Raw genomic sequence first — 10,127 nt, forward strand, 5'->3', positions numbered from 1 at the left:
TGAATACCATGATAACATCTAAATAAATGTTGATAGATGCAGCGTTATAGTTTTAAAAATATCAATAAACAAAGCAATCCAGCTTCCCTGTCGATAAGACCGAAGTAATAACATTAAAAGAAATACCTATAAACCATGATAAGATCTCGTGAATAAATGTTATCTGTGTATCCATGTCAGATGGATCTAGGAGATGGAGGAAACTGTTTTGATGAAATGTCTTCTTCCACCTGGAAATCGTAGACACTGTACTTAAGACGACACACCACATTTTAGGCATTTATTAGATTATACAACCGCAAAAACAACACACATAGCTCAGACACATAACAAAAATCAAAGACAAATATAAAAAGTGAAGAGCATGTCAAGTGATTACAAAGGCCTGGTAGGGACTGACCCTGTGATACATGATGGGCAGATATGGAGTGATTTGCATTGGTGGTAGTGTAAAAGTTAACAGTGCAGGGATTTAATCAGTGCAAAGCTGAGCTAGTTAAATATGACTATGGAAAAAACAAGAGTGTGAGCATAATAGTATTGCTTAACAAAAACAATATAAAGAAGATAAGATAAATAGAACAACAGAAACGTATATTGAATTTAAAAAAAAGATTATACAAGCCAACAGGGGTAAATGTTGGGACCACACTCCAGAATGTATAGAGGGGCTAATGTAGCCTGCAAGACAGTCAAATGGATAGTGGATACTAGACAATAGACAAAGTGATGTGATGGTTGGGGCAGCGAGAGACTCATGCTGAAAAGTCCATTTCTCCCCTACCCTTCTGTGTGACATTGAGTTGCTGGTTTGCCCTGGGGACAAAGGACCTCCTCAATGTTGAACATGACAGAAGCCTTCTACTGCAAATGATCCTCGGTTTGTTAAATGATTAACTCCAGCTCCATGCCAAACACAGAGCCAGCATTCCTTCCCAGCCTGTCCCAGCGGCCCTCTTCTTAATGCTGCCTCCCCCGCACACCACAGCATAAACAAGGACTCTGGCCATGTTTAATCTTGCTCAGAGTCACTACTGGTATGGTATTCCTCAGAATCACTATCAAAGTGAATTTCTGTTTCAGTCAGGACTTGAACATAACAGTTCTTTGCATGCTTTGCCAGGCTGTTGCTTGCTTGTACTTCATCGTCAAGCTCTGTAGACCTTGGATACCATCTTGAAGCAGGCCCCACATCTCACCTTACATGTTAAAACACGTTGAGCCTTTATTAATTAGAAACTTTCAGAAATATTGTAATGTATGCCAAGTATAACCAATACATACCTGATGTCACATTAGAAAGCTGGGATGACATCTGCTTCAGGGTGTCTGCACGGGTGCAAAGAAACGTCCAATGCTTGTTCATCTCTGCAATAAGAATCCTCTTCTCCTCCTCAAGTCTCCTTACTGCCATCACTATGTCGAACGCCTTCCTCTTTGTCCTTAGATCTACAGAGTCTGGATTACATTGATGAAACATAAGTCGGTTGTATTTAAGATTAGTATTTAAAGATTTTCTGGGGTTACAATCGAGGCATGACAGATTTTGTGCCACTATGTGACTATTTCACATAGTCAACACAATTGTGTACATACCACCGTGTGTAAGCTGCCATGGCCAAACAATCTGGTCAGATAGAATGGTGTCCAAGGTCAGTTTTTCTGCATTAGGAACCAAGGTGTTATACATTTCCACTACAGAATTTACATTTATTTTTCCTCCCTGATCTTTCGCCGGATCCGGGCACGTCCTTTGCATCCGTCACTATCTTTATAAAGACGCTGGGACCTCCTCTTAACACTTGCCACCAGCTCCTCAATTCGGCTGGCAACAGCGGCAACATCAGCATCATTTGGGGATGTTGTTGCTGAGAGGAAGAAATGAAGAGATAAGTAAAATGATTCTTGATTCCATCCATAAATATTAATTCTGGTGTATGCCTCAACAATATGTTCATATTTCTCTGTAACTGAGGCTACACTTGTAGCTAAGGTTGAGTAGAGTTAGGTTAGTTAGGTTCTTTATTGTCCACATCTTTTCCACACGTCATCAGCAATCAGAGTATGTGCTCTTTGACTACGATTACAATGAGCCTCTTTGGAATTGCAGCCAAGCTTAGTCAGAAGTGATACATCAAGCACCATATCAAACAGTATAAAACAGTATATTCTACCTTCTGGCCACTCATTATATCAATGATCCAGCTCTCCAGTTGATTGTCTGTGATGTCCATTTCCGTTTTCATGGCCTCCAGGTTATGCAACTGGCATTGCAGGGCTATTGTGGCCTTCAAACACAAATGACAATGAGGCAAAAAACTTTGACTATTGTTGATAAGGATTGTAAAGTACCTTCACTGTTAGAAAACCACATACAACACTGATTAAATATACAGTATATTCATATATATGTGGACTATCAATATATGTGGTATGAACTTTTAATATTTTATATCAAGACACTGAAAAATACAATTGACAGTACACATGCAACCATCATTATATTTAATTGTATTGAAGAACATCTGGGCAAGTCTTCCCTATATTTTTAATATATGCCACTTTATTTTACAATATCGCTATGCATGTTGCATAAGGGAAAACTGGTGTCTTTACCTTCCGATATCGGCGGGCAAGGGTGGGAGCCAAGTTGTCAAACTTTTGCTGGTTTCAGCGCATGGCCATGACCGTCAGCATGTCTATGTGTCCTGCAAATAAAATAGGATGATGGCATTGTAATCGATCCATCCATTTGTGTCGAATATTCTGAGCTTTATATTTTCAGAATCAAAGTGGCTCACCATTGTCATCAGGATCAAAATGTACTGGTTACCTTACCTGCTTTTGACATGTTCTTTGCGGTAACAGCAATCCTCGAGAGGAAGGCGTTGCACTGCTCCACCTCTTCCCCAAGAGTCGAACCAGCCCCCTCCTGATATGCTCCACTCCATTTTACCTTTAAAAAAGACAAAAAAAAAACAAAATCTAAGTGGCAAAAACCTTATGCAGGTTTTAGGGGAAAGAAAATGTCATGGACAATCATTTTTTCTTACCTCACATTTGAAATCATGACATTTGCATGAAAAACAGAAAGAAATGGCCTCATGGTGAGGAGATCCTGAAGCTCAGGGCATTTCTCTGTCACTCTCCGGAGGTAAGGCCAGTACTTGCATGCCAGATCCATAGCGAAAAATGTCACTGGCTTACAGGCCATTTGCTTTTGGAGGTACAGGGGGTAGGCAAAAATCTCACCCCTGAACATATTGAGGGCACGAAGGAGAACCACATGACCACATACAGCGAGGTCCAGACCCTTCTCGTCTGTTTTTCCTGAGGACTTCTGAGACGTTTCACGCGCCGCTGACCACTGCCCTCCACAGACACCTCTTCCAGAGACCTAAAACATGGAAGATAGTTAACAGTCCAAACTTGTTCAAACAAAGTCCTCTCTAGGACGTGGTGTTTTATAGGTAAATATAGTGAAGTTGTGCAAGTTTACATGACTGGTTGAGGTATGGACATAGTCCACGAATCTTGCGACATCATCATCATTCGTGATGAACACGCCATCAAAGATGGCTTGTTCCTCCAATCTAAATAAGAGAGATACATATTAACTTTAAATATTCATTTAAAAATTCATATGATGCACACACAGGATTTGTAAGTACCTTGCTGCACTCTTGAATCTGTAGTGCTTGAGGTTTCCATCAATGGATACTGCAAGCATGTCTGGGCTGCACGCTGGGCAGTCAAAGTGGTCCTCCTGGTATAGTTTGTCCAATTCGAATCAGACAGCCTCCCACTCCAAGAAGCTTTTGCGGAAGCTGTCTGCTGTGATGTTTCCGCTCTGTTTCAAATAAGAGAAATGCTCTAAATGGATACATTTCTTGATGTTTGTACTAATTTCGTAACCACTCTTTAGAATACATATCAAAGGAAATAAACAATGTGTAAACTTCACTCATACACTATACACTGGTGTATTGGGGAGACCTGGCCATTAAAGATGCAGGATATTGTGTGACATTCAGTATAAATCTATACGCAAAGAGGGCTACAACATTCTCCATATTGTTTAGAAGTAAGTCTGTGCAATGTTTGGCCCATTAATCCAAGGGAACACTTCTGGGATCAGGAAATGATATTGGGTAGAAGATGTCAAAGTCTGTAGCCAATGGAGTTGAAGTTGAGATCTTCAGAATGACCTGTTTTTTCAGAAATGTCTCAGTGCAAACTGCATGACTGATGAGAGAACATGAGTTTATGGTTGTTTACAAAGGGTCTAAATTTAACACAACTTTTTTCCTAAACAGTGCAAATGTTCATGTGTATGTAGAAGATTTTATTATTTAGAAAACAAGTAATTTTGCTATATATTTGGACACAATTATTTCTTCTGTCTGTGACTTTGGATTTCCTCTGTGTATGTGAAAGACCTTGAATGGAATGTTGTTTGCTGCAGAAAATTCTATTCTGAGAAGTCACATGGTAAAAGACCTTTACCCAAAACTATCTATAGGGTGTGTTACCTTCTTTGGAAGAAGAAGTATGTATATAACTCTGAACCAAAATGTACTCGGGAGCGCGCACTGGAAGGCCAGAGGGCCAGAGAGCGTTAGAGCGCCGTTCTATGGAACGGGACGGCGTTCGAAAATAAAGTCTAATTATTTCTGGCATCAAAGATCTCTGCGAAGTTATTTTTCAGAAAGATTGAAAACCACAACATTTGGCACCCCAGATGGGACTTGGGTTGAAGCGGAAGGAACCACGAAAGGCAACACTGGTGACCGACACAGACAACAGTGGCCACTGTACTTTGAGGTGAGCAAATTTTTGCTTTTGAAAAAGTATGTGTTGTCACCAGTGAGCCAGAGTGGTAAGACCCTTTAAAATGCTTCTCCAAGTTTAAAGAACTAAAAAATTGAAAAGAGGATCTTTGATTCTAGAAATAAGTGTCTATTGTTTGTTGATGATGTCAAGTACTGTGTTATAGTGTGGCGGAGCTCCCGTTAGTGTTTGCCAGTGTTTATATAATCTGATGCAGGTTGTATGAATATTGGTACTGCTGATGTGCCGCTAAAGGTTTTGTCATACGTATGTAAGGATTTGAGATGTTTGCTTGTTAAGTTTAACAAGTGTACTGGTTAAGGTTAATCAGTTGTTTTTCTATATTTACTGTTAAGGATAATGGTAAATGTTAATGATTAAGGTTAATCATTTTCTGCTCATTAAGGATAATGAGTATACTGATACGGTTATCAGTTTTATCTGTGTTTCTTATTAAGGTTAATAAGATAGCATGCGCACAGATAAGTTTAGCTTCTGGTTACCGCATTGTTATAGGTATAACGATGGCCTGCTCAGGGAAGCTAAAGTGAATCGCAGAGGACTGTGATAATTTTCTGCTCGTTAAGGCATAACGATACTCATAAGGTTATGAGGTATTTTATCTGTGTTTCTTATTAAGGATAATAAGATAGCATGCGCACAGATAAGTTTAGCTTATGGTTACCGCATTGTTATAGGAATGACAATGGACTGCTCGGGTAAGCTAAATTGAATCGCAGAGGTCTGTGATAGTTTAAAGTTATTCAGTGAAGTATTGTTTGTAAAAACAGTGAGAAACACTGTGAGTAGAATATAGCTCTGTGTGTGTATGTAGGATCCTGTCCTGTGTGTCTGCTTGACTGTGCCTGTGGTTAAAAATAGGGGACAAGGAATGTGTGAATGTGCTTCAGAGACAAGTAATGTATAAATGGGTATTAAAAGTAAAGGAAATAGTAAAAGAAAACAATTGTTTCAAGATATTAGTCTTGCAGATTATTGTAGTATAAATAAGTTAAAGTATAAAATATATATTAATAAATGGACTGATATATATTAATGGATAAATAAATAAAAATGCACATGCTTAATATATTCTATCTTATATCTGAAGACGTCTAAAATTTGTATCTCATTATCCCTGAAGACAAAGTGAGAAAAATTATTCCATTGTAGATAATTAAGTTTGTGCTAGGAAAAAATAACTTGTGCAGTGTGCTAAAAGTGAACAAGATTGGGTGACCAAGTTTCAACAGTCATAAATAATTTACAGCAATCTTAGAATTGTAGTAAATGTGAATTGTTGGAAATGGGTGAGGAAAAGTTGATTCACCATGTTAGATTATTTTGAGCACAGCATGCAAATATAGGAGAAAGATTGAAGGCTGATTTTATGATAGGGAAAATTATTTAATTGTATTATACTCAGAAAATCAAAGTTAGATTATTGCTCATATTGCAATGAAGAAATAGCTTGCTTTTTCCATGCAACGAAGAACTTGCTTTACTAAAAACAGAATGGGAGAACTGCTGTTGTCAACCAGTGATTATTATATAGTATAAAAGAACTAGGAAAAAGATGGTTAAAAGTGGAATTTAGATAAAAAGCTAATAGCTCAGGAACAAATATTTATAAAGACTAATTTGATCTATGCAGCTCTCTGAGTGTTCAAGTTTCAGATGGCTTCAGTGTCGAATGGAAGAGGTGAAAGGTCCAAGACGACTGCAGAGAGAAGAAGAAGAGTGGGTGAGGGGCTTTCAGCTCCCCTTCTGAAGATGACCACTCTCTGGAAAACTGGCATGGAGAAAGACTGATTTAATGCTGGAAAAGGTGAAACTTTCACTATTTCACTGGAGACTTTTTCCTGAGGACAAGAGGAAAATCCTGAGATGCAAAGCTGAGGCAAAATCTATCAAAAGCCCAAACTCAGCAGAGGCAGAGAAACAACAGAGCCAATATACAGTCTACCACACCAAGCCTTGAGTGACAGCTAGGCTGACGACACATGCAGAGCGACAGCCATGAAGCTTCAACAGACTGATCATCTAAAAACAGAAGAACTGACCGAAACCCTTCCCTTACGGGCAACACAGGTGTGGCAACTTCAATGATCACTCTAGAGACTGCTTCAAATTTAGTTATTATATTAACTTTATTCATTCTGATTATTCACTGGTCTCATAAGCAATTCTTTATATTCTCTTCTAAACTAACCCTCTCTGCTTTTCCAGTAGGTTCAAGTCCAGCCATATAAAAAAGAAAGAGAATACACTGAAAGAGAGAAGTGGGTGCTCAACTCACCAAATAGTTCAAACTGAGGCTGGATTTGTTATAGTGAGGGCTATTATATTAAACAATTATAGGGCTAAAAGGATGAAAAATGATTCTGTAGCAAAGAAAAAGATAGACGCAAAATGTCAAAGAATTATTATTATTGTTTACAAAACAATGATACTGGTCACTCCATTTTGTTTTGATAATTTTTTATAGATAGATTGGAGAAAAAATTACTCCAAAAGTCCAAAATTATGAAATCGCAAAAAATGCCATCAAAACTGGGATAATGAGATGGAAATGTTGTTGGCCATGGATCCAAGATTACGCAGAGATCTCCAATTTATTTCTTAAAGCAGCTCATGAGCAAAAAACAAAAAAGAATAGGAAAAATCAGAAAAACAAATGACAAAATGCATTTGAAAAATTACAATTGGCAGGCTTATTATTCTAAAATAATTAGTCTATTAGAATTTGTAAAAAGAAAAAAAGGATTATAACAACGGTGTTAAACTAAACCTTATGATCATTGACACTTCTCAGTAGTGTTTCACATAGCTGTGTTGACCTGATCAACCCTTGGCTAAAATTATAGGATGCCACATTTAGAGCACAACCTGCAAGAATGTATGCTGGCCAGCGTGTGTGAGAGAGACACTGAGTGTGAATGAGTGAGAGATGATGTTTGAAGAAACACTAAGGCAAATCAATTATTTTGCCAATACAGCTGTATTTAAAATTTAACATGTGGGCCCACAGGGCAAAATCTGCCCAGTAAAATAATGACCATGGATGGATTTGGTTAAATTTCCTGGTCAGGAACTGAAGTAACAATATGAAAAATCAAAGAATGAAAAGAGAAAACTAAAAATAGAAAAAACAGTGCCACATTTGCGCAGCGCATAACATATCTGCCTTTCTTTGCAGCATAACACGTCTGCCTTTCTTTTCAGCATATCATGATGGAGCTGATCTTTGTCAAAAGTATGAAATATTGTCTTGTAACTTTTGTCAAAGTGGGTTGAGTATTGTCCAAGATGCCTAATAAATAGTGGGTTGATAGTGGAACTCAAGACAAAGAGATAACTGAGTTGAATTGACTAATTATAAGAGTACATTGAAATTTATTGTAAGAAAAATGCAAAAAGTTGCAAATAATGATGAAAAGTCAAATTTATGAAAAACAAATAGGAATATATGGATTAAAGTCCTGCTGTTAATGAAAGCAGAAAGAACACCACTCAGCCCACATGACCTTTCTACAGGTAACAGCGAGAAGTACAATGGGACAGATGAGCAGATGATTGAAATCACATGTTGTTTTCACTAACAAAAATAATTAAGCTTTAATTTACAGATAGCAGCAGCTCAATTCCAGGAAGGATTCTGGGACAAGTCTAACAAAAAGAACCAGTAACTATGCTTTGTAATTTCAGAAGAAGTGATCAACAGAGTGACATTTGAGTCCATGCCTCTCAACTTAAAATAAACCAACTGACTTCAGCAACCCCCCACAACTGAAGCGAGGGATCAAGGACATGCTGACAATGAGAGAAAGAGTCCATTGCAACGAACGACTCACTGGAGACACCCTGGTGAAAGATGTAATGATTGATGACAAGGTTAACAGAATGATCAAATCATGAATGGAAGAAAAGACAAACTTGACCAGAAACACAGTAATGAGAGGAACTGTGCAAAGAAGAGAGAATCAACAGAGATGAGTACAAGCTCAAACAATAGTCAACATCAACCAACTTTCCTATGATTGGATGTTCAGCCCTTGAATAGATTCAGTAGCAACTTAATAATAACCCCATCAAAAAAAAAAATTATTGAGGAGAAAAATATATTACGCTACATAGAAAACAATGATAATGACTAATTAAGAAAAGAAACTAAAATAATGTTAACAATTAATTTAAGAAATTGATATAGCATAGTGGGAATTAAGACAATTAATGAAGGAAAAAATTAGAACTAAAAATAACTTTAAAATAAATCTTAAGGGGTACTCAGATGTAACTTGTCAATACAAGGGTATACTTAATTAGTTTAAGGCTACAGTTGAAATTAAAGCAAGTATTAACAAATATTAAATTTTAATTTTAATTGATAAGAATACAATTTGATTCAAAATGCAATTGATTAATTAAAATGATATCAAGTAGTGCTTGATAGAAAGGATAGAAAGTTTATAGACTTACAAGAACTTATTAAAATCCAATAACAAACAGGCCCTTGTGAACAATCTAAATGGCACCAGAGGGGGGTCAAGAATAGATATTTGGCATTCACATGAAGGACAGATTGTTGAACCAATGAATACTTTTGAATATTCTCAGTCCAGATGCGCAATGGTTTTAAACCAGTGCGCAAAGGGGGGAGTAAGATAAGGAAATTAAAAAATTAAAGGCATTTTAAATTAAAAAGCATTTTTTGCAAAGTTTTGTGAAATTTGTGGCAAAAACAAAGTTAAGAAAAGAACAGCGACAAAAATAGGCCATATATCAGTATACCATGTGGACATGATATAGATGGGTAAAAGCAATGAAATCAACAGAGGAGGGCAGGAACAGAAATTAAATTTCTAACAGAGAAGTAATCCTTAGATTGAAAAACTATCAGAAATAAGGTCAGATTATATGTAAACTAGAGAGAAAAATAAAAGATTAAAAATAAGTTGCATACGAACACAAGGAAGTTTTAATAATAAATAAGATATAATGCTAATGGTTTAAAAGGTTGATAGAAAAACTTTTAGATTGTTAGATATACTGAAAAAGAAATGTACATATAAGGAATATGTAAGAGTGCAAAAAGTTATTTGCTAGAGTTATTTTTCTAATTGTCTAATAAGTTTATTGAATGACTATTATGAGATAAATGTAACATTGCTCTGAAGCTTTCTTAGTTAGAGTGATTACATGACACATAATTAGTTTATTCATGATAGTTTATTTAGAAATTAGTAGAAACGAAGAAAATGTATTCAGTTTAGTCTTGAACTGAGGAGCTACAATGA

General features: G+C 36.7%; 1 long non-coding RNA gene across 1 annotated transcript; it reads right to left on the minus strand.

Annotated features, from left to right (window-relative positions):
* Nucleotides 1–266: 266 nt before the first annotated feature.
* Nucleotides 267–1,764, minus strand: LOC143756594 (uncharacterized). Its single transcript, XR_013210294.1, has 3 exons — nt 1,597–1,764; nt 1,285–1,458; nt 267–1,199 (listed from the first exon to the last, which is right to left on the minus strand). It is a non-coding gene; the product is annotated as an uncharacterized LOC143756594 (long non-coding RNA).
* Between the last annotated feature and the right edge of the window lie 8,363 nt (nt 1,765–10,127).

The sequence above is a fragment of the Siphateles boraxobius genome, unplaced genomic scaffold (genome assembly GCF_051911475.1).
Source record: "Siphateles boraxobius isolate OS27281-9 unplaced genomic scaffold, OSU_SipBor_1 297, whole genome shotgun sequence".
Lineage (NCBI taxonomy): Eukaryota > Metazoa > Chordata > Actinopteri > Cypriniformes > Leuciscidae > Siphateles > Siphateles boraxobius.